This window comes from Trematomus bernacchii, unplaced genomic scaffold (assembly GCF_902827165.1).
Source record: "Trematomus bernacchii unplaced genomic scaffold, fTreBer1.1, whole genome shotgun sequence".
NCBI classification, from domain to species: Eukaryota; Metazoa; Chordata; class Actinopteri; order Perciformes; family Nototheniidae; genus Trematomus; species Trematomus bernacchii.
The window spans coordinates 7,642,773-7,668,293 of NW_022987705.1; the positions used below are offsets into that span (position 1 = coordinate 7,642,773).

General features: G+C 39.3%; 1 protein-coding gene and 1 long non-coding RNA gene across 2 annotated transcripts in view; one reads left to right on the top strand and one right to left on the bottom strand.

The window, feature by feature from the left end:
- Nucleotides 1-282, top strand: part of LOC117490179 — a 39,373-nt gene extending 39,091 nt beyond the window's left edge. Inside the window, exon 3 of the long non-coding RNA XR_004556659.1 lies at nt 142-282. This is a non-coding gene — a long non-coding RNA (uncharacterized LOC117490179). The remainder of the gene's footprint in view (nt 1-141) is intronic.
- Nucleotides 1-25,521, bottom strand: part of LOC117490176 (reticulon-4 receptor-like 1) — an 82,460-nt gene that overhangs the window by 31,909 nt on the left and 25,030 nt on the right. The window lies entirely within an intron of this gene.

Here is a 25,521-nt window from a genome sequence, read left to right on the forward strand (position 1 = left end):
CTAAAGTGTAACTTTGTTGCAATACATGGCTTAAACTTGACTGAAGCATTAGTAAAGTGTTACATAATCATAGTTGTTATTACTTAATGAATAAGAAGTAGTATAAGGGATTTCAGTTCAATGAATGTCCTTTTTTCACAGCAGATGATTTGACTTGTTAAGAAGGAAAAGCAGTTATTACTAATCCATGACTCCATTGATGGCCATTGAGCCAGCATGTACAATACCACGATCCTGAACTGAAGCAGCTAAATGTTATCCAGCCATCATTCATTTATTATTAACACCTGTGCTTTTACTGATGTAACATGTATTTTTAAATAATTAAAAACTATGAATAATCCCATTATCGCTAAAGTCATTTTAAGGTACTGCTTGCTTGTTGTTTACCGTGATGCATTATAAAATATTACTCAAAATGCTGGATGAGTGTTGGTCACTGCAGTCAGAAATGTAACTCCAAAACCTTTTTGTCCTCCAATCCCTGCCAATGTGTTACCTTGAGAGGAGACCAACAGACACAGTGCTTGCCCAGAGATGATTATTATTACAGCAGTGTTCGGTTTCCTGCCTATTGGCAAAAATCAAGGCATTTTATAAAATGGTAATGATCAAAGCCGACCTCAGCGTGGATGTGAGAGTAAGTAAGAGGAACTTCACTCCAAAGACTACATAACAATGATAATGATGGTGCAAATCTGCCATTTCAAGGCTAACAGTAATCATAGATACATTTATTTTAGCTGTGTGCATCTCTCTTGCTCGCACACAGCTGGAAATCAAGACTTTGCGATGTTGCAGTGATTCACATCCTGGTGCCGCTCAGCTCAGTTAATCAGGGACACAATCTGAGGATTTGTGATTGTTTGAATATCTTAGTCAAATCATTTAAAATGCGTCATAATAATTGGGTTTGAACCACGGCCTTCGGCTCTGAAAAGAGAAACCATCCTAAAATATGCCTTACCTGTGATTTGCACTCCTTACACGGCTGTCTAATATGACAGCTTCAACATGTGAGTGAGCAGTGAGAGAATTATATTATACCAGCAAAACAATGAATATCAAAGACGAGTAGAAACAGGCGGTTGTTTTGGTTTATAAATAAAAAAGTAAAGGTGTGGCGGGTGGATATATCTCACTTCATTAATAATGAATACTTTTTGTTTATACTTAAGCACTTGTACTGTAGCACTGAACACTCGCTTAAGTGATTTATATGGCAGGGATGCACATTAAAATATGTATTTCTTCATAGTTTTTTTCTAAAGCTATGATGCATTGCAGCATTAGCAATGCTGACATAATGAATAACAAAGGATCCGGTTTTTGAGAAACCACAAACTGGTTGTCTAAGACGGAGCGGAGGCATGTTTTCAGTTTCCCCCAAAGTTCAAAATCTGCATTTCAGAGCTTGCTTAATTCCTGCATTTCATTACATTTGACCAGACTATGCTTTTTCCGGAGGTGTTGGAAGCTGGGATTCTGTGAAGGGAGGCGGGGTGGGAAGCATTAGTGGAAAGGTCAGTGGGTTGCCATTACTAAAACTGTTGTGTTTCTGCAAAACGCAGCACATCGTGACACACCATCCATTGCCTCTCAGAATAACTGCTCCCTCAGGGATGAAGATCACCCCCCCCCCCCCCAAGTCTTCTTCACACAGTCCTGCTATCAAAGTCCTCTGCTAAAGACGGGCATCAATATGTACGATTGACCGGCGATGTCAAAGAGTGGACGTTACATCAGGGTCACAGCATCCTCTTCATGTTAAATGGTTACTCTTAGAGCCGTGTGTGTGTGTGTGTGTGTGTGTGTGTGTGTGTGTGTGTGTGTGGTGTGTGTGTGTGTGTGTGTGTGTGTGTGTGTGTGTGTGTGTGTGTGTGTGTGTGTGTGGGTGTGTGTGTGTGTGGTGTGTGTGTGTGTGTGTGTGTGTGTGTGTGTGTGTGTGTGTGTGTGTGTGTGTGTGTGTGTGTGTGTGTGTGTGTGTGTGTGTGTGTGTGTGTGTGTGTGTGTGTGTGTGTGTGTGTGTGTGTGTGTGTGTGTGTGTGTGTGTGTGTGTGTGTCAGTCAAGGCCCTTATGAATGTAGGCGATGTTTTCTACCTTTTAAGGGAGGCGAAGAGAGCAATTAGGGCAGGGTTCAAATGTACAACACTGTGAGAGGACACGTGTAAACATGTTTCCTTTTCTAATCTCTAACAGCTCCTTCATTTTAACTGTGAGGAAGAAGTTCACTTAACATGGCATCAACAAATAACCACATCATGTGAGTGCATCCTGTTAGCCGTACTTTAACCTGTGCTATCTTCAGGTCCAGAACATCTACCTACCTGCCTTTTTTAAATCGAATGCAAGCAAAGCCTCCTGTTGTTTATTAGGGTGATTTTTGTTCAGCGGAAGGAAGAGTTAGAAAAGAGAAGCTTTGATTAATCCATAAGCTTTAAATATGCTCTGATATAATAGTTGACGCATGTGGGTATTAGTGGAGTAAGATTAACTGCTATGATCAAATATTAGATAATGCTTTATAAATAAGCTGCCAACATGGAAAGTCCCCCGTATGACGAAGCACAGTGAGTCCGAGGCACATAATGTTCCTGTTAATTGCACTGCTTGTTCTGGGTGCAGACATTGTTCCTTGAGAGCATGAAGATAATTCTCTATAAAACTCACTACTTAAACCCCACTGAAAAAACTATCACCATTTTTTCCAATTAAAACATTGTAAGAAGTCATTATTTTACACCAACAAGGGACCCTGAGAGCAATACAAAGGTTTTAAAAACATTCTAATACAACTCTGTGTATGTGAAAATCACATTGTGAGAAAACCTGTCTCTTGTTCTGAGCCCATGAGATTAAAAAAGGGGCGAATGTTAGAGATAGTAGATAGTAGAGGTCAAACCTAACGATGCCTGGAAGAACAGGAGATGTTCCTCCACACACTCAGATGATCACTTAATGAAGCGTGTCATTGGTTATCGGATGGTCATGCAGCAACGAGGAGGTTAGAGGTGGGGAGAGACGGGATGGAGAGGGAGGACAGAAGAATGTAAGGAGACAAGATGGAGACCAGGGCATGCTATGTATTATTCAACATGATGTCAAGTAGGTCAGCCTCAGAGTAAAACCCAATGAGCAGGAGTCCCATAAACACAATCTCAGAATGTGACTACATTATTTATACATATTGCCTTGAGAAAATGTGCTAGAATAGGCAATAAAGTCATCAGACGACGCACCGAGCTGTAAAATGCTCACGCAGTACCAGCATGTTTAAAAGTTTCAACCTACACTCAGTGACGTGGAAAGAGAATATGGTAATTGTGCATCACTGAGGGGATTCATGAAACATGTGTTCCATAATGGTGCAGCTCAACTCGCAGCTCAGCTCCCCAGTAAAGATGTCCAGGTCACACTACATAAACTGCATCCATGTGCCAGATGTTGGTGCAAAAACATCCCAGAATTCAATGTGTATCAGATGAGGATTAGCTGATTATCTTTTATCATTCTTTTCTTATTCTTTTCTGAGAAGAGGAACATTTGGAGTTAGAACTTATGAATTTTAGTACATCAAAAGTAAAGTAATCATAGCGAATAAGAACGTTTTGTTATTAAGATTTGATTGTGTACTGTTACTTTAAGAGCTCTGTCCCTGGTGTATCTTCTACAGTTACTGTCACATTGTTTTCTCAACTTGTCCTGTCATGTTTTTGTTTAATATCGTAAATAAATCTCTGTGAACTAAACCTACTTGTGACACATGTGGAATAAAAGTTGTTTGTATTTTTCCGACTCTAGATCAGACAGACACATGTGGGCCGTGACAAATTACAAAGTGAATATTTTTGTGTAACAAACCACTGAAGGGAATACATAGTAGTACAGTGTTTTTAAGCTGTGTTTTGTTCAGTATTGTATCTGTATTTTGACAACTATTTTTAATAATAGCTGTGATGCTCTACATTACTGACGTTCAACATATTTACCATATTCACAATTCCTATTGTTATTACCAACTAGTGCACCTGGTGGATGATTGTTATGTCATTGGTTGGGAGAGTGCTTGCTCCAAAAGGACATTTTGAGGGAGAGAGCTTTTGACAGTCATAACAATGTATCACCTTGGATCATCAAAGTTAGCACAACACTTGATAGTCAATTGAAAATGTGTTGGCGTTAAACATTTTTTATTAGGATCAAAGTGGCAGGCCTTACTAATAGCAATGTGAAGGCTAACACTTAATAACAAGGTAGAAGAGGATCAATAATTGCTTTTCTTCTACACAAAATGATGTATTTTATCTTATCTGCCATTTTAATTCTGAATTTGTAACCTCTTTAGGCCTAATTTCCCCCGTTTCATCCACTGAACATCGGTCACAAGTCAACATTTCTTATTTTAACTCCATAAAGCTCTAGATGTCGGGAACCAAGATGTAAGTGTGCCGCGGCAGAGCTGGAGAAGCTAACCGTGTCAGACGGGAACCAGCAGTGATGTGACTCACCCGTACTGAGCATCAAACTCCATGGCTGAAATAAGACTGGTCCTGACTGTACATCATTAAAATGTACAACAGCAACAAACACTGATAATATGCAAACTGACTCTTGTGGGTCAGATAGGATGTGAAGGGACTGTGGACTAAAGCAGGAGGCCTGTGCATAAATATTGTACAAGAATAATTCATACAAACACAAACATTTACATACCATTAGAGTATGCTGTCATTTCAACACCACTGTCCACTCATTACACTTGCAGTTCCTCCTATAGTAGTGCGGAGCTGCAGGCAGACGCCAATGGCATGAATATTGACAAGGGAATATGCTACTGTACAAGTCATAATTATGGAAACCGGATAAAAGATGTGAATATGGAAATGGAAAACAATGCAAATATGTCATTGTATACGAATTAAAGGAATTCTGCGCTCCAGTTTGAAGGACAAATTAATTCAAGTGTAAGTGCGAAATGAATGCAGGCGTGAACGAGAACAAGCATGTTTTTATGCAGGAAAAAGAGAACGAGATTCCCAGTCGCACATTTGCATACTGGTTAAAGCTGAAAGATAGCCTCTGTACTTCTCTAAGTTGGAAGTTGGAAGAATCAAAGAGTTGACTTATGCAACAGTGCATGTTCTGAACAATAATATTTCTATAATATCCATCTCTTAATAGTTCCCTGCTCTGTCTCTATTACAGCACTCGCTCATGCCAGACTGCTGTCACACTGTCGATGGTGGGCTCATCTTTCATAAAATATTTTGATTTTATTGGTGATTGCAGTGGATGACCGCTACAAAAATGTTTCAGAAACAAGTCCTTTGGTTTGAATACCCTCTCTGAGAAAATGTTGCTTGTGAAAGTGAATTGCTAATCTTAATGAATGAGTAATGATCCGTCTTCCCTCTTTTATGCATCCATCTTGCAGAAGGCTGCTTTTGCTACATGTTGGCATCATATAAGCTTGCAGTATCAACATACAGTAAAGCTACTACACCCTTGTTGTTTTTTTCCTCTCGGAGGAAGCAGCGGCTCAGCAGGCAACCTTATAAAAGTTGAACTTTTGACATTTTGAGAAAAATAAAGTGTGGAAATTTGGGAAAAACAATCCATTTCAGTAGTTAGCGGCAGCACGAATCACCGTTTTGGATCGAGCTGTTATGGAAGCACAACACGTGTGTCAGAAACTGAAATGAGGCCCCTGGATCTTTTCAGGGTTTTTCCCTCTGTGCTGAAGAGCGTATTGTATCTAGTTCCACTATTCCCAAACTGGGGTAAGTGTACCTCCAGGAGTTTTGGAGCTCTCCAGAGCTGTAAAAGGGGATATTCTAAATGTGGCATCAAATTATTAACGATGAACCTCATTAACTTTGAGAGCCTTCTGCTTATCATTGCCTCAGTTAATTGTGAGCACTAAAATATGTTTCTTTAATACAAAATAATTTGAAGATTAAAAATGGTTCACTATTATAACATCAGTTGAACATTTTCAGTGCAATTGTGTTTTCTCTCCCCGATGGTCTCAGATCAGTAGTCAACATTTTTACCAAAACTTTTTTTGTCAATCATGTCTTGTTGCTATCTTTCATTAAATCAAACTGCTCTGATTGTATTTCTCTCACTGTCACAAGATGATGGTATGTTATCAACGAGTCCAAATGAGAAGTCATGAACAATCTTGTTTAAAATCTTGTTGCACCATTGCGCATTAGCTTACTCTCTGATCTGCACTGTTTCTGTGTGTGCCCAAGGCAACAGAAGGATGCAAACTGTAGATCAGTCAGCCACAGCGAAGATATTTGGTATTCCTGAGTTTCTTCTGCTCGTGGTCCATCCAGTGACAGTGCAAAGTTATTTTGTTATCGTGGTGCCGCTTGTCCGTTCCATCTCCTCTCACATGGACGTTGTGGACGTTGTCTGCTTCCTGGCCAGACTAAGTAACTTCACATCAACAAATCCTGCTGCTGCCAAACTGTTTCCAAACCACAGTGTGTCCTGTCAAAGTGTCCTTGAGTAAGATTGAACACCTACCTTGCTCACTCAATCAGAGCCATACAGTAGAGTGTGCTTATACATTAAAGCACCAGCTCATGGTTCAACACTGTCAGTCTGCTGTCAGATAAATCTTTTAATCTTGAAAGAAAACCTCAGAAGACCTTTTTGTTGAAGTGCAAAGATATTGATCAACTTGTGTCCTCCATAAAATCTCCCACTATCAATCAAATGATAAACTGCACTTCTACACCAATGCTGATCAATGGATGTCACACCAAAGAGCATCTTTCCTGTCATTACATTTTAGGTGATGAATAACCGCTTGGGTACTGCACATATCAATTGTTTCTCATTTCCACTTGCAATATTGTCCTTGTCTAGTTTACCCTGTAATTATTATTATTACAATCCCCTGCCAGGGAAAGTTTTAATTAAGCTCAATAATAGGAGAATACAGAAATCTTCAAAACAAAACCACAACAAACATGCTTGATTGACAACTCCCAACTATAAATACACTGGATTAAAAAACAAAAACAACAAAACAGTGCATTATTTGTAAGTTGAAATGTGTAATCAACTATTCTTCTTTTAAGGTTTGTCTGTCCTCCACGTTTAATGGAAGCCTAATTAAAAGTTTTTGAGAAAACGACTTAAGACAAAATAAAAGACACAGTGCTGCTATTACTCTTCCGCTTAAATAATATTCACAATAATCATAATAATAAAATGAAATACTGCATAATGTTTTCATTTTTGTAGCTCTTACATAAATGAATGAATAAACTGAATATATCTACAGGTAAATTAAGTAACCTATAATATAAAAAAAAATGTTTTAAAGTTGTACGAAGAATCAAAGACAAATAGCTTCTCAAATTCACAGCACTGAAGAGATCTGAGGCATGTACTACGAATCCAGTTCAACATACCCTGGATATGTTTGAGTTATCTGGCTTAACTAACCCAAAACAAACCCGATCTCGCTAAGCAGTCCTACAGTATGACGCTGGTTATCAACTCGGTAAACTATAATATTAGACAAATATGAAGAAGTTCAACTTTAAACATCCATGACTCAAACACTTTATCCAGGATAAAAGCCACATAGCTGCACCTGCAAGGTGAATACAGCTGGTAAAAGAAAAAGCGTTTGAATGCGTACATTAACAGGTTTATGAAATCACTGCCCCGTCTAAGACATGAGTGGATCTGACTTTAATTACATTTGACTCGAGTGTTTCGTCAACTTAATGTGTTGCTTAAAATAATACTTCTGCATACAGTATGTGACACTGTGAGTGTTGCACGGCCAGATACGGCTCAAGAAGCTGACTCAGATAAGGAAATATATGATACATTATGATGTGATATGATATGAATGATAATGGGACACATCTGCACTCACAGTGCCGCGGACTGTACTTAATGTTACTCTGATCCGGTTACTTATGTTGTGGCAGATATTTAAGTACGTTTTCTTAACGCTAATGTTATAATAGTCAGATTGCTCTGAAGATGGGAGGGGATATTCTATTCATTTTCACGTTCACACAGTGGATTTTTGCCGGCCGTCTTTCCTGCAACGGCAGTTTTTCTGTATTTCCTTTATCCTGTAATATGACTTGATAGCTTTAAACTCCGCACACTGAGCTCTGATTGGTCAGCACGCGGTGCTTTCACTGAGTTGATCTCTTATCCTGGAACCAAACCTGCTCCGGAGCAGGTTTGCCATTCAGTATAAGTTACCATGGAGATCTACCCCGGTAAGAAGAGAACCAGCGTCGTAGGACCGGAAACCCAGAGTTAACCCTGAAGTTACCTCGCTAAGCAAACATCCGGCTTCGTCGTACAGGCCTCTGCTCATGAAGATACCTTTTGATAAAATAAATCGGTTTTTTTCAGCTTTTACTTTTGTTCTACAGACTTTTCCAAAGCTCCAGGGCTCTGACTCCTAAAAACCTGGTCACCTTTTGTCTTTGATTTTAGAAAACCATCCTCCCTGTGGAGTTGAGGCACCGACTGGCTCTGCAGCAGGAGGTCAACCTGTGCTGCTAAATGGTTTCAAAACAATCAGAAACACGGGTTTAAAATAGCTGGCAACCAGTGAGCGGAGGTAAATAAAACTACCTTTTAATGGTGTAAATAATGTTCGGGACATGCTGTGCTACAAACATTATGTTTTCTCTTTAGCTCAGAGCAGGAAACAAAGGGGAGGGAAAAAGCTGTATGAATAATTCGGGAAACATAACAAATGTAGATTTTCCAATACAGCTGGGCTTAGTGGATGATGCAATGAATATTAAAATGATGTGAATCATGCTATGGCCTTGAAAGTCAGTGTTAAAATCTATCAGTTTAGTAGGATGTGACCGCGTGTATGGCTAAAGTTTAAGGTTGATGTTTAGAAACTTTGTAAGCTATTAAGTTTAGGAGACTTTTAATTTGTAATGGTTAGGTAATGATTTGAGTACATTTGGTGGCAACATATCAATCTCCATTATTAAACGTCAGAAGGGTCGTTCACAATTAATTTAAAGTATTGGAATCAACTTTATCATAAATCCCATCATAACAAGAACATAAACACAGATAAATGATGGATCCAAAGTAAATACACAATAAAGTTAAATTAAGAGCTTTGACTATACATAAAACTGTAGAAACATGTATTTGCGGAAGTATCATACTGCATATGTCTGTCTGATTTGCAGTGTCTGTAATACAAACACAATATTTTTTGTAGGGCAATGGCATATTCATTATCTTTTTTGCAGACACATTGTTTGTACATATGGCCGCGGATCTCTGGTGTTGAAAGCGAACACACAAATACTAAATCCCTTTCCCCGGCCTCCGTACTGTCTTTGTTGCACTGGAACTGAACACTTTGCCTGTATTGTGTTTTTGCATAATCACAGGAATGATTTGGTCCAGTTGAGAAAAATAAATAACACATCATGTCGTCAGTCCACATGACTAAGGGATTAGGTCTGAGCAGAATGGGTAAGGAAAGCCAGGGAGGAGTTTTAAACTGCAGCTCAATAATAAAGAATATAGTGCTACGACCTCAATAACAGACTGATTAGTGTTTAATTTTCCATCCAACTGTACATTACAAATGCCTTATCTTGTTTGCCAAAGGTATGGAATCAAGCGCTTTTATAAAATAAAACTGTGTCCGGGGTTTATAATATCAAAGGTTCAGTTTTCTTTTGATTTCCTTTGTGAGAAATCTGTCTCTGCGTGTCGGAAATCGATCAAACACCCGCCATTAATCTTACTCTCACTTGTGTGGGAAAGAAATAAAAAAACCTGTTTCTCTCCGCGCTCGCTGCCTCTCTGCGCTCCGGCTCCCAGGAGCGGTTCTCAGTGGGCAGCCTGAGCTAACACACGCAAACGCAGCAGCCGTATACACCGGCAAACATGCACATACACACCCCGGTGCACACTCACAAACACAGGGGCACACACACATAGCGGGTAATCTGTCTGATTGAAAGAGCTTTCAGATGGGTAATTAAATTTCCCAATGATCCGCTGCGGTGGCTACACACGAATCCGGCTTTCAGAGGTGAGCAGACGACCAGGGCCCACAACAATAACACACAGCTACTGCCACACACACACAGAGAGAGGTTATATTTCATGTTGACAAGGACAAGATACACTGGGGCCTTTAATGACCATTAGCTCTGCCCTCAACTTCATCTTCAGCACTTCTGCCATCCCGCCGTAACCGAAAAACAAGCACCCATACTGCTATCTTTGTGACCTGCCAGTAGTGACAGAAAGTAAGAGAGGCTAAACCATAAATAAAACACATCATAATACCATTTCTGGGGATACAACACACACACATGATGATGATACCTCCTTGTATCAACAGAAGACTTCACTGAAAAATAAACATATTTTTGAATGTGCGTAATGGCTTGAAGTAAGAGTTTTAGCTAATGACAACTGTAAGCTGACACAAAAGAGGCAGGACACAGTGTGCCAGATTTTATACCATTGTGTTAAGAGATTTTCTCACAACTGTATCTGGCAACCTGCGCCATATCTGGATTGATGAACAGTTGGAATAGATCCAATAGATCCTCGTAAAATGAAATATGTTCATCACATCTTACTTACTTTATAAAATGTTGCGATATTTCCTTGGAATGCTTTCTACCTGGATTTTATGGCAATCCCTGAATGACAAATTGTCTTGTGTTTAAGTCTGCAAGAAGACACCGTTCACTGTTTACAGGAAATTGGGCTCTCTTTTAGAGCTCACAACACTCTTCACGCAATCAAAAGCAAGAGAAAATGTAGAGAAAAGGCAAATACGATGATTGTGCGGCAGAATGCTTCATTAAAAAGAAAATTACACTAAACTAAACGCTTAAACCCTGATCCAATCTCCCCACTGATAGTTTGTTTTGAAAAATAAAATCTGAAAATAATGAGCCCACAATTAGCTCATCAATGAACAGAACTGTGGTTTAGGGGTGAGAAAAATCACTTGTTTTCATCTCTTCTCTTTTAGTGTTTGGCTTCACTTTACAGTATTCATCCTCCCAGGATAAAAGAAATGAGCAGCATTACCAAGAGAACATCTTGTCCGTCACAGCAAATAGAAACCGAGAAACACAATAACCGCCGCCCTGTCGGGCTAAATGTAGCATATCGGCAGCAATGAAAAGAACAGAGGTTATAAAAGCAACAGTGTGATTTGATCACCAATCGGCATGGCAACCAGCCCTGGACAAGCAGCCTAAATTAATTGAGGTCTCCCATGTGAAACAGAGGCCAAGCTAATCGAGCCGCTCAGGATCTGTCGGTTTAGCTCAAAAGGCAACAAAAGCAGGTTCAACACACATCTGGATCATCGGACTCCAAACGGCTGGATACACAGGAGCTACAGTCACTCGTGATGGTGAGGTTTAATATAACTGAGAAGGGTTTATTCACTCCTGCAGGGAAACTTTTTAATATGTTTCCCTGCACATAAAGGTCAGAGTGGAAAGCTCAGAGCTGAACAGGCTCCCTCGAGCTTGTAGAGATACAATGTTTAGCTCAAGGACACTTCAGTAGGTGTGTTTGTGTGTGTGTGCTTGAGTGTGTGTGAGAAGGAGAGAGTCAGTTTGAAAATATGTTTTCGATGATTTTGCTGTATTTTGCAATTTATTCGTTTGCCACAAAGTTGAACAATAAGTGACTTGTGGGCACACACACACACACACACACACACACACACACACACACACACACACACACACACTCTCTTTTCTGTTTTTTCTTATTCTCAAATCTGCTGATGACAACAGCTCAGGTCTTCAGCTTCCTCGCCATCTGGACAATATGTGCACATTGTGAAACTTAAAGTGTGGTTGCTCTTAAATACATGATGGTTTTGTAAACGATTGCGAGGTGAAAAAGCATAGGATAAAATGAAAGAAAGCACAGAGCAAACTAGAGGAAGAAGGCTTGGAAGGAAGGAGAGGGGGAAGCTTCTTGTTCCTTCTCTCCACCTTAATAAGACAGGTCTGTGTGAGCGGCATAGCAAGCAGAATGATGAAGGAGCCACAGGAAGATGAGGGGGGGGGGATTAGTCAGGGGAGACATGATGATGATGAGCCAAATACTAGAACAGCACCGGGCGATTAGATTAGATCAGATCGAACAAGGAGCAAGGTGGCCAAAACAGTGTTGATAGGCTGAAGTGAGCCAAATGAAAATGTGACATGAAATACTGCGGATGTGTTGGACAATTCCCACCTCTGTTTTTAATTGCAGAAGCGCGAAAGTAGCATGCTAATTGAACAGTCAGAAGAGGATAGAAAGAAGCTTAGGCTCAGCCACTCTCAATCCGTGGTGTTTATCTGATTTAAGCTCGAATGTGAAATTGGGACACGAGAGAGACCGGGACTAGAGAAAAATGGTGAAGCTGAAGGGGGGAGAGCGTTGGGAATTGGAGAGAAAGAGAGAGGTGTAGAGGGGTGGGACTGGGAGCAATTCACAAGCTTGTTAAAATACCTCTAATTACCAGCTGGCCTTGCAATATAATGAGTGTACCTGAGTGCTAAGAGCTGAGGGGCAACAGGGAGACGCATTTAATAGCAGGACAGGAGGGGAGCAGGGAGAGAGAGAAAGGAATTAGAGGTGAGAAAGATAGAAAACACAAACGGGTCAATGAGGTGCAGTGTTCATGTAAACAGAGGCATGGTCACATTAACAAGAGGCTGGCATTGCGAAAGAAAACTGCACTTCGTGAGGCACAGAGGGAGCCGGAGCCGAGACGATAATCACAGCAGGAAAACTGCATTTCCTAAACTAATGCTGTGGTTGATGATTAATTTCTCTCTTTTATTTTGATTAATAAATGATTAGTTAAATCTAGGAAATGTCAGAAAATGGTAAATAGCAATGTGAGTTTGTCCTGAGGCCCAAGAGTGCTGTGAGCTTAATGCTAACAATGATAATGCTAACATGTGCGTGTTTATAAAGTAATATTCACTACATTCAGCATCTTAGTTTAGCATGCTAACATTTGCTAATGACTATAAAGAGCAGGTATAGATGTGAGTAATGTCATTCGTTTCTCAAGAAGTTGGTGAAAAATTAGCACTAGAGTAAATTAGAGTGATTAAAGTCATAACAAGTAATACCTAAAAGCGATTTATTGGCAATTAATCTGAAAGTTTGACATTTTACTCTGGACCACAAATGTCAACCAATTGATGTCATAGGAGGGAGTTAGTGGATCTTTATTCTCTGGGGATCTGTCTGTACCAAACATTATGGCCATACATTTTAAAATGATTGAGATATTTCAGTTTGGACCAAAATGGTGGACGAACTGAACAATCAACCCAGTCTCACGGCATTTCGTGTTATAGTCACAAAATTAATTTAATCTATTGATTCGTGTTCACCAACACGATTTTCGCATTTTTTTCGTGTCACACAGAATGATTTTAAAAGCAATGTATTTCTATTATGTTTCGTGCCTGCACCACGTCTTTTTGTCCAGTCGGGTCTTGGAAGACCAGAAGCTGTGTGGTTCATAAAAACATGTTCTTACTCAATATTTTACCCTAAGCCTATCCCTTTTATTTTAAATTGTATAATGTCTGAGTTTTTTTGCCGTCAGTGAGGAAAAGAAATGGCTCAGAGCCTCAGAATACTGAAATCTGTATTTTATGTCATCTTTTTTTCCTTCTAATTTGTTATTATTTGGTGCAGGCACGAAACATACTACCAATAGAAATACATTGCTTCTAAAATCGTTCTGTGTCAGAATACTGAAATCTGTATTTTTTTTAATCTGTTTTTCCTTCTAATTTGTTATTATTTACATTGCTTTTAAAATCGTTCTGTGTGACACGAAAAAAATGGCAAAATCGTGGTGGTGAACACGAATCAATAGATTAATTTCGTGACTATAACACGAAATGCCGTGAGACTGTGTTGCAACAATATAGTCATTGTTAGCGCTGCGCTAAAAAAACATTATTCCTGCAGACCAAACTTCAAGATACAGATACATTTACAATGATAAATGAGCTCTCCCATTCCAGAAGCTGAAACCAGAAAATAAATGATTTAATCTATAAATTGGTTGTCAACATTGTTATATGTTTACTCATGTCATAAATAATCCTTTTATTTCATTTAAGTTCAGCCTAAAGTTTTGACCACATACTTTTTGATAAATCTAGAGCACAACAAAGTATAAACATAAATCACCCCAAATGTTTGTGACCACAGATTATAAAGTGCACAGTAAACACAATCTTGAGATTGGCTGTCGTGCCGTTTCTCTGCTTTATTGGGGGATAGAGTTTCTGCTCCACGAGGCATGCACACTAACCACTGAAGATACAGATCCACAGATTGGAAATGGGCTTTAAAAGGTCAGTGCTTACAGCGGCATTGACAGTGCTAAATGCAGGGTTCTTGTAGAGCATGACAGTAATAGAGAGGGAACAGAAAAGACCGCAGTATCTTTTTGAAGGCCTTGTTTGAAAAGACAGTTCAGCAAGTCCAATATGTTAACTTTGAATGTTTTAGCACAAGAGGCAGCTAACTTATAGCCTTTATTCTTTTCTTTTTTGACAGTGTACAGTAGAGTGAGACAAATAAAAAACGGGCTGAGTGATGACATGAGACAAATAGCACAGACATAAAACCAGGACCCCGCTGGTATATGTTAACTGCTGAGCAAACTGAGCCCCGAGGACTTCATGTGTGACAGCTTTAACAATGAGGAGCATTTGAAATGGAAAATACTCGCAAAGATAACTCATACATCAACTCACATATCAAGAATGCAGATGGAGGGCAGTTGTTTCAAAGATTTGCTCTATAGCTGGAGGACATGTTTCCTTTGAAGAGTGCAGTAAGAGAGGAAGTAGTGGAAAGATACATTGTGCCAAAAGCAGTAACTGTTGGATAAAAGTGAATTTGTAGTCCATTGGCAGAGATGTGGAGTCAATCCGAGCTTGTGACTCTCAGCATCATTTGGTTAGATTAAAGGACTCTATAGGTCAATGTGTTGCTGCTACACCTCACTGCACACGTACTTAGCAGATCATTAGTTTCTTCATTGCAGATCATTTGTTTCTGAAATGTTTTATCAACATTTACTTTGTAAAATGGCAACCCATCCATTATCCAAAAATGTTTAATATAGCAAATTGTTCAATATATCAAATACTATTGATGTTGGATTGATAAACTCCTACTGATATCTCCTACTTCACTGCAAAGTCCGCTGTTTACTCGCACTAAAACCTTTATGTTTCCACAAATATACAAATAAAATGCATCTGATGTCACAAAATTAGACTTTTATATATATATATATATATATATATGTTAAAAGATTTAATTAAGGAGAGAAGAGTAAAGTTTCCCTCTTCATCAGATGATTATATATATATATATATATCCCTCTAGTTACTGTAGTGTCAAACACTGTACATACTGTACAGTACATCATTTTGCAAAATAAAGCTCAAACATACAGGTTATGTAACAATATGAAATGAACACGTTCTTTTGAGTGGAGGAGGACTTTAGAAATAGATGAATCGATAAATTACACGGTGTACCATTTGAAAATGAATACTGGCCCAGTATGTAGGTGCTTTAAAGGAAGGATACACCTTGAAAACAAGTAACATCAGGAGGAACAACAGAAAAGGGCTGCAGTTATTCTGTGTACATCACCGACCTGAATATTATGTTCACTCGAGCCGTTTTCAAAAAGAACATGTTGCCGCACATTTGTTTATAAAAAGGATGTTCTGATTTGCTTGACAAAGAGCTAGTTACAAAACACATGATTCATAGGCAATGTTCTGCTGCCACGTCGATGAGTAATTATGGTTCTGCTTTCATAAGTAGAATATGCATAATGAATCCTGGATTAGTTTGGTGCGTGCAACATTGTGCTCAAATGTTGAGAAAGCATACACACCTGTACCGTTGGTCGATGGACGGGGTTTAGATTAAAGGGAGCACAGATGGAGCACAGCGGTCTCTCTGCGGAGTAAATATATAACTCTCACACAGATATCATTACCGCAACAAATTCACTAACAAGACTGATTCAGACTGAACCAATTATTGATGAATCACCCTCTATTAGAGAACAGAAAGCGAGAGCGCAGATGCATCAGATTTTTTCACCCTAAAATTGTATAACGAGACATGATTGTGTGACAAATGTTGTGCATGTAGGTGGCTGGTAACCTCTACTTTGAATTGAATGCATCATGCATGATTTCAAAAGCCCATCAGGATGTACAGACTGCACCTTCCCACTATTCAATCATCCAAATCAGCAGGAAACGTGAACAAAATGAAATGGGGCTTTGTACTTTGTAATCATCTCTGTCACAAAGGGTCTGTATTGAGCTATGCTGGGAAGCAGATCAACACTTTAAGAAGAATCTATAGGACGTTCTCCAACTGTTTGTCATTCTGCATCATGAACACAGGATCAAGGGAGCTCTGGCATCTGACAGCGGCCCACATCACAGCCGCTCTCTCAATCCATTTCTCATTGATGGTGGCAGTCGGGGGGAAGCACTCTGTCTTCATCTAATCAAAGCTCTGCTGGATTTCCTTCTGATTTCATGATGATTACTTTTATGCAAAGTCTTTTATGGCTTCATTACACTGGTTTATCAAGGTGGTCCAACTTCACCATTTTTTTCTCGTACCAGAGATAATAGGATACTTTCTCTAAGTGTTCAGGTCTCTTTAACCAGAAAGGCTACCACAGGGGCACAAATGTGGAGGCTGCACTCCAACAAAGGAAATAACTTTGGCTTTGACTCAAAGGGATGTGCACATGGGGGGCCTGCTGTCATGTCACTCTTAGGCATAAGCAGCAGTGGCCTTTTCCAAAGTACTGTAGGATGCTGATGAGATGTCTGAAGGCCCTTTGACATCTTCTGCTTTGCAAGTTGTATTGTTCCCTTACTGTGAATCTCTTCCTGCATGCTCCTCAACTGTTACATGTTTCAACCATCCATAGACACAAAACTTTGAAGGAATTTTGAAAGGAAATAGTGCTGTGCAAAAACATCTAGTGGTGTATCAGTGAAAAGTTGAGAGTGGCTCTCAGGACTCTCACTGTCTGGTTGATGTAAAGCTCTAAGAGAGTTGCTCTCATCCATCTGAACTGACCTACATATTTAGACCTAATGCAACCCCACTGCAGTGGCATTCACAGCCTGCTTTTTAATTACAAAGAAACAGCATTTGTAACATATGTCTTGAAGTTTTTGAAGATTTTAGTCCTTGTTGATTTGGCCATGCTTGTGTTTAAACACGATAAAAACAAATGTGGTTTAACACGACAACCATTTTTGAGCAGTTACAGATACAACAGAAGTAGAGCAACTGGAGTATCTGTGTATATTTATGTGCATATTGCAATATTTAAACATTTCATTCTTTAACACTCCAGGCAATGTAAAACCATCTTTTCAGACAGTGTCACTTTGTTTTAACCTTCTTCAAAAGATATGACATCACCTTTTGACAACCTTATATCGCTGAGTGCCTCTCCTCTGAAGTGACAGATCAAAACATGAAAGGGAAGCTGTTTTTGTTGCACAACATGAATATAACTTTGCAAGTTCAGCGTCTGGAAACATTTGCTCATGAATGTTAGAGTAGTCTAGGCCTGAGTTGAATAAGAAATTTGATAAAAATGTGTTGATGGCCCGGAGAATCTGTGCCTCATGCACTGCTTGGTCTGAGAATAAAATGCTTAAATTTAAACTACTGTGCAGCAGCTGCTTCCAACAATTGTGTTGCAAACATATTACGATTATTTTGTGTACCCTGACCGTGTTAAATGTGATCTTCCCTGATCTACAATTGCCCACTTTGCATTGTCCACTTCAGGCTTTGTGCTTCATAGCTTTCAATTTTTCCAGCAGATGGAACTCTTTTTGTGTGATGTAAAGGTCATTATGAAATTGTCTGAAACCCTCAGATGGGTTTGGCCTTGTGTCTAACCCTCGAGTGCTGAAAGATCTTTCATCATTTTTATCACAACATCAAAGGGTTTTCTTCACAATATTTGCAATATGCTTTTTATTATTTTTCTAACTAAAACCATGAGTAATTTAAACTGCAAATGCATTATCTGATTCCAAAAAAACTGTTACTGTATACTTAGAAACCCATAAAATGATTATGGTGTGTTAATAAGCTATATCTGAGCTAAAAGCTACCATGTTGAAAGCTGATAGCAAACGCATTCAAATTGAAAACACTGCATAAAGAGCAACATCTTTTACATTTAATATCATCTAGTTGAGTTTATTAAAGCAAAGTAAAACTCCCTGTCACCTCAGTTAGGGCTTTAAAGAACAAGTGCAGAGTTAAGATATTTATGAGCTCTTAATATTTTATTGTTTTTCAGCAGACCTGTCTTAACTGTTAAAAACTTTATCCTGAAACTTACTGTAACACCTCCCACACTTCAACCAACCAGCCCGCACTGTTTGTGCCTGACATTCATCTTCCTTAGCAGAGAAAGGCTCATACATTCATCGTTTTTTTTGCCTAAACAAATTGTTTACCACATACATCCACCAATTTGCTTTTAATTTGACCAATTCCATATCTGTGAACATGTTAAACTGAAAGCTTGTGTTAAATGGGATTAGATTGGGTGCTATGTTTAACTTTGAAATTGGATTAGCTGAATTCAAGTGTGTAGATCAAGCTGTAGTCAAGGAAAGTTTCATAGCTAACATGTTTCAAAACTTTTGGGAAATGGGTCTGTGTTTACTTGAGATGCAGATTGCTTGAGGCCATGCATGACACTAAAAGTTTGGGGTGGAGGGCCGCTCACATCAAGGCTGAATTTGCAATTTCTCGCAATTTCCTTTTGCAGTTTTGTTCTGAGCAGTGCTGGGGGCTGTGTGATTCAGGTAGAGATCACGACCGTATTGGGCATCCTCTCACGTCCTCTGCAACCAGGCTGGCGTGGTCAGTGGCTGAGATCTCACAGATTTGAGAACAGGAGAGGTTTGTCACAGATGTGAAAGCTGACAGGGGTGGAGAAGATGAAGGAGAGGAGCGTTTGGCTGCAGGAACTGTGTCTGTTTTGCTGTGTAGGAAATCCCGACATGAGTTATATTTGTCAGCTGTAATAGAAAAGTATTTCCAGAGTGTGATTTGCTGATGTACGGGACTGGAAAGAGCTGCCACTGCTGTCGGGATCTTATATATATTCCTGAAGTCACAGGAGCTGTGCAACACATTAGGGAAGGTAGCTGTTTCCATCAAGTACACTGATGAGGTGAATCCAGGCAAAAAGTCATTATCTCTTATGGAGTCCCCCTTATTAAATATCAATCACAAAGTTAAACAGAACATGTAAACAGGCTGACAAACAGAGGCTGATGAAAAATACTAAAACGCTTATGATAATTAAAATGTGACTGCAGCTGGAAATCAGGAAAATGTCCCTGATGTTTTGTACTTTCAGTTTAGTTGTTCCTCAGTGGAGAGAAAACTGTAATCGTCAGTCATTTAAAATTGAAATTCCTGACACTAAAATTGGCTGTGATTGTAACTGACTGCACGCTGTCATCTTTCTCTCCTTTAATTGCCTTGTTTTCCAACCCGAAAAGGATTGCTGCAGACCTTCTCAGCCTATTGTAATACATTTTAATCTATGAATCCTTTCAAGTCACACAACACACCTGTGTACATGCATATTCTAACTACATGCAGACCTCACACATCTCCCTGAGTCTCTGCAGGCGACTCACAAATGAACGTGCCGCTCCACAGCTGTCTCATCACTTCCAGTTTGGACAGATTTATTTTGCTGCTTCCTCTCATAGTTTGTCAGTGTTGACGTGTTTGTGTGCTTGAGTGTTTCTGATTGTGCATGCATGTGACAAAAATAGAGGGAGGTAAAAAGCAAATTATTTTCTTGATGGAAAGGCATTTATTTCAAACAAGTTTGAAATTTGCATACAGAGATAGCCATGAAATCTCTTGTAAGACTGCAGTGATAATTGGCACCTTTTCATCTGGGACACAATTGGAGAGAAAATGTGTGTGTGTGTGTGTGTGTGTGTGTGTGTGTGTGTGTGTGTGTGTGTGTGTGTGTGTGTGTGTGTGTGTGTGTGTGTGTGTGTGTGTGTGTGTGTGTGTGTGTGTGTGTGTGTGTGTGTGTGTGTGTGTGTGTGTGTGTGTGTGTGTGTGTGTGTGTGTGTGTGTGGTGTGTGTGTGTGTGTGTGGTGTGTGTGTGTGGTGTGTGTGTGTGTGTGTGTGTGTGTGTGTGTGTGTGTGTGTGTGTGTGTGTGTGTGTGTGTGTGTGTGTGTGTGTGTGTGTGTGTGTGTGTGTGTGTGTGTGTGTGTGTGTGTGTGATTGCACTTGACTGTGTGTATCCATGTTAGTGCACTGGGGCTGTTTTGCATAAATGCCTTCCTCCTGCGGCCCTGTGAAAGGAGATGTGGATTGGGACAATAAAGGAGGATTAGATTGTGTTCTGAGTGTGTCTGTGTGAGTGTGTGTGTGTGTTTTGGCTGTTGTGTGAGGCATATGGGGAAACGATTTAATGTGAACCCCCAGGCGATAAAGACTAAAAAATGATGAGAGAGCATCTCACACAAAGGCATTAAATAGCCAATATTACTGTTTTGGAGAAGGGCTGCTTTTGATTTGGACAGGGTCGCTCCGTTAAAATAAAATGTGAGTCCATTCTGTCTTTTTACACAAAATAAATGTGATTGAAACACTGGGATACTTGTGTTTATAAACAGAGAGAGATTATTGTGAGATTATGTTCCCGAGGCGTTGATCCCCGCAAATGGGATCAGACTGTGATGAGCATGACAGCTGAACAATATTCTCAGAGGGTTTGAATATTACGCCTCTTCCTGCTTGTGTCTTTATATGATAACAGGCATAACCTCACGTCACATAGACAAGTTCTACTTAAAACGCCTAAATACCTGGCAAACAGCCATCAGGTCGAATTAGGTAAGCAGTCAGTCATGGAAAAGTTTGCTGAAATGCCTTTAAAATAATTTCCTCTGAGTGGTAACATCTAAATTTAGCAGACAATGGAAAGTTCCTTTAAATGCAGTTTGACCCAAGTTTGTGCACGTCTGAGTATTTCATAAAGTAATTTCAGCCCCCTCCCTTGCCTTCATTTTTATCCAAACGTCTGTCGCATTTCTGTGCCTTATATCTACCAAGCCTCTAACGCCGGGCGGAGGGGCTCGAATAGAAGAGTATGAAATATGAAACAGTTACATAAGGAGGATTCAGTCAGCGGCTACAAGTTGAGCTGAGTTAAGCATCTGTGTACAAGAAAACCCCCTCCGTCACACTCAAATACACACAGTGTTCACACCAAAATACATTGTGCATATCCTTGAGGTCTAACAAATGCATTTCCTTTCTCATTAAAACATCGCTAATAACATTTTTGGGGAATTTTTCTTCCTGCCTTTGCCAGCGTGTTGCCGTATTTCTTGGAATATAGGCACCACCTGTCGATTATTAAATAATGTGGAACTATTGGCAGGAACGGGGATTATGTCAATTGGGTCTGTGTCTGTGCGTGGGTGTGTGTGTGCGTGGGTGTGTGTGTACACAAGGTAATAGAGGTCTCCATAGTGTGCCTTTGAAGTCACATTGATGCTAATACCAAGGAAAACCCATATTGACAAACTGCCTTAAATGGAGTGACAAATGGGTATTTTGTATTGATTGGAAATAGACAGGCATGCCTATTCATTTGATATTGAATATTCTGTTAGTTGCGTTTGACAGTGTTGACCACAACATATTACTAGACCGACTGGAAAACTGGGTGGGACTTTCGGAAACAGTTCTAAATTGGTTTGAATCCTACTTAAAGGACAGAAACAACTTTGTTTCTATAGGTAAATACACATCTGAGTTGACAAATATGACATGTGGGGTACCTCAAGGCTCCATCTTGGGGCCTCTTCTCTTTAACATCTACATGCTACCACTGGCTCAGATAATGAAAAACAACAACATAAGTTACCATAGCTATGCGGATGACACACACATTTACGTAACAATTTCACCAGGAGACTATGCTCCAATTCAAACACTGAGTAAGTGCATTGAACAAATCAATGACTGGATGTGTCAGAACTTTCTCCAATTAAACAAAGATAAAACTGAGGTAATGGTTTTTGGAGCCAAGGCAGAACGTATAAAAGTCAGCACTGAGCTTCAGTCTGCAATGTTCAAAATGACAGATAAAGCCAGAAATCTAGGTGTAGTCATGGACTCTGACCTGAGTTTCAACAGTCACATTAAAACAGTTACTAATCTGCCTACTATCACCTAAAGAACATATCTAGGATTAAAAGACTAATGTCACAGCAGGATTTGGAAAAACTTGTCTTCAGTAGACTGGACTACTGTAATGGTGTCTTTACAGGTCTCACTAAAAAATCTATTAGAAAGCTGCAGCTAATTCAGAACACTGCTGCTCGAGTCCTCACTGACACTAAGAAAGTGGATCACATCACTCCAGTTCTGAAGTCTTTACACTGGCTTCCTGTGTGTCAAAGAATAGATTTCAAAATATTGTTGCTGGTTTATAAAGCTTTGAATGGTTTAGGCCCAAAATATATGTCTGACCTACTGCTAACTTATGAACCATCCAGATCTCTCAGGTCTTCAGGGACTGGTCAGCTTTCTGTCCCCAGAGTCAGAACTAAACATGGAGAAGCAGCGTTCAGTTATTATGCTCCAAATATCTGGAACAAACTCCCAGAAACCTGCAGGTCCGCTGCAACTCTTACTACTTTTAAATCCAGGCTGAAGACTTTTCTTTTTGTCGCCGCTTTTAATTGAACTATTCATATCTTAAACTGCACTGTAACTTTTATCCATGTATTTTTTCTTTTAATATTTATTTTATTATCTTTTCTTTTTAATGACTGATTTTAAATGCCATTTTCTTAATGTATTTCATTTTTTGTAAAGCACTTTGAATTGCCTTGTGTTGAAAGGTGCTATATAAATAAACTTTGCCTTGCCTTGCCTATTTCATGATATATTATCACTAGTTCAAGTTATACCTCTGCTAATTTGTTATAGTAAAAAGCCTGTCAACCTGTAACTCTTAGACCTTTACAGTTCAATGCAGTCACATCTTTATCAAAACACAGATTTTCTGTACACAGAAAGAAACAGAGTGATTCTGTTTTGTGTTTACCCCACTCCTTATTACAGAACATAAGCCTCACAGACTGTGTGTCTAATTCTGTGTACTCTGGCAGTGGACAGTGTTATGAAACCTCCTCCTTGTAATCAGCAGTTTGACCTCCATAGAACTGTGTGTGTGTGTGTGTGTGTGTGTGTGTGTGTGTGTGTGTGTGTGTGTGTGTGTGTGTGTGTGTGTGTGTGTGTGTGTGTGGTGTGTGTGGTGTGTGTGTGTGTGTGTGGGTGTGTGTGTGTGTGTGTGTGTGTGTGTGTGTGTGTGTGTGTGTGTGTGTGTGTGTGTGGAAAGAGACATTTTTAGTTTTCATTCTTCTGTCTACTTGTGTGTGTGTGCGCTCTTGAGAACATGTGTGCCTTTATGATACTTTTAAAAGGAACAATGCAGGTTAACTGTGATAAGGACATACAGACATTTTTAATTTTTGTTATATTAAATCCACCAGGGAAAGGAATACTGTTGCCGAGCTGCTTCATACCGTATGTCTGCCGCCAACTGTCTGATAAAATGATGTAAACAAATATGGTAATGCTACACTACATTACTCTGAAAACTATTTAGGTATGAGTACACCGATGGAATACAGGTCACCTCTGCAGCCACTCAGACTTAATCACACTTTAGACGAACCACTGCTCGCTCCTACATGGTTATTTTCTGTTTTCCTCCATGTTAACTAGGTAGACTCTCCACATTCATGGATTAAATTATGGGAAAAGTGTTAGTCCCAATGCAGCATAGCTGTCAGGGATGCTGTGCGAAAAACATCAAAGCCACTGCAGCCCCATTTTCTTTTTACACCTCATCAATTCTGCTCCAAATTCTTTTTTACTCTCTTCTCTCGCTGTGCTTTTTAATTTGCGGTCTACTTAGTGTCTGTGACAAAGATTACTAGACTTGAATTTGATCTCACTGCGCTCACAGTAAAAGTATTATGATCTGCACAATGGTCTAATAGCCAAGTTATGACAAACACTATGCAATCACTATACCATAGTACTGTATACTTTAACATGAATACAAACGGCTACATTAAGAGGAATGTTAACCAACAGGGGTTTAAATAACAAAGCGTTGTTCTTCTAAAAATATATTATACCACGTTTGCTGATTTATTTCCTTCACGTAGCAAACCAAATCAAGGTTAAGCTGAAACCTGTTATGTGTGCATCTATTTTTCCTGCCCATCTGGGATGTATGTGTACTGTGTGAAAGTGGAAGTCGTAACACCACAACCTAACAGCATATTTCTACAAAGCTTGCATTGTAAACAGAAATCGGCACAAAGGAAACTCCCACAGTAACATATTGCTTGTTTTATATTGCATCTAATTCACTTTCAAGCAGTTAAAGCAGAAGTTGAATAACATCCTTACAGTATGTGTGTAATATGACTGCATTACACTTTGATACTGTGTTACTGATGAATCGTCAGCACTTGTTTGTTATTTGTTAATCCTGTTAAAGGATGGAGGTGTAAATTAATCTGCCCCACCAAGACCAAGCCATAACATATTTTCATAACTAGTAATCCTATTGACTTGAATTCTTATGTGGATAATATAATAATAATATAGATTTTTGCTACTTAATGAAATGCATGACTAGGTATCTAAACAGTTACTTGACTTGTAATGTATTACTGATAGCCCATAGGAGAATAATCCTGATATTAGTTTATTAAATAGTCTCTTTCCTGTAGTGCCACCACGGGGCAAACACGTCCACTTGTACAAAATAAATGTCAAACCTAGAGGAGGGATAGTTTGAAATCTGCTAAGCTTGTTCATGCATAAAAGATAAAATGTCACCATTCTTATGATTCGCCTAGTGTTTTCCTCAGGTCAAATTGTCAACTTGGTACAAACATGACTAAATCCATTTCCCGTACATTTCCTGTTTATTTGCCCAGACAAAGGGGGTCTTTTGCAATCTCACACAATGTTATTTAGCTTCACAGGTCAAACTGTCAATTACACAAGAGACCATATATAAAAAACAAACCATAATGACATGACATGTACTGATTACATTCTTGCTCCCCAGAAAATACATTCTTATATTTGGACTTTTCCCTTGTGGGTTGGGGTTAGGGGTTGAAGTACCTCCAGGCTAAAATATCAACACTGAACTAAATAAATCTTTGAAGCCAAGTTCCCATTTCTTGACCTTTAACCTGTTAAGCCCGGGGGCGGGGGCTCTTGCAACATCTTTCAAGAAACAGCGTCTGAGGGCTTCTTAACATTTAACAAACTATGAATGTGTCAT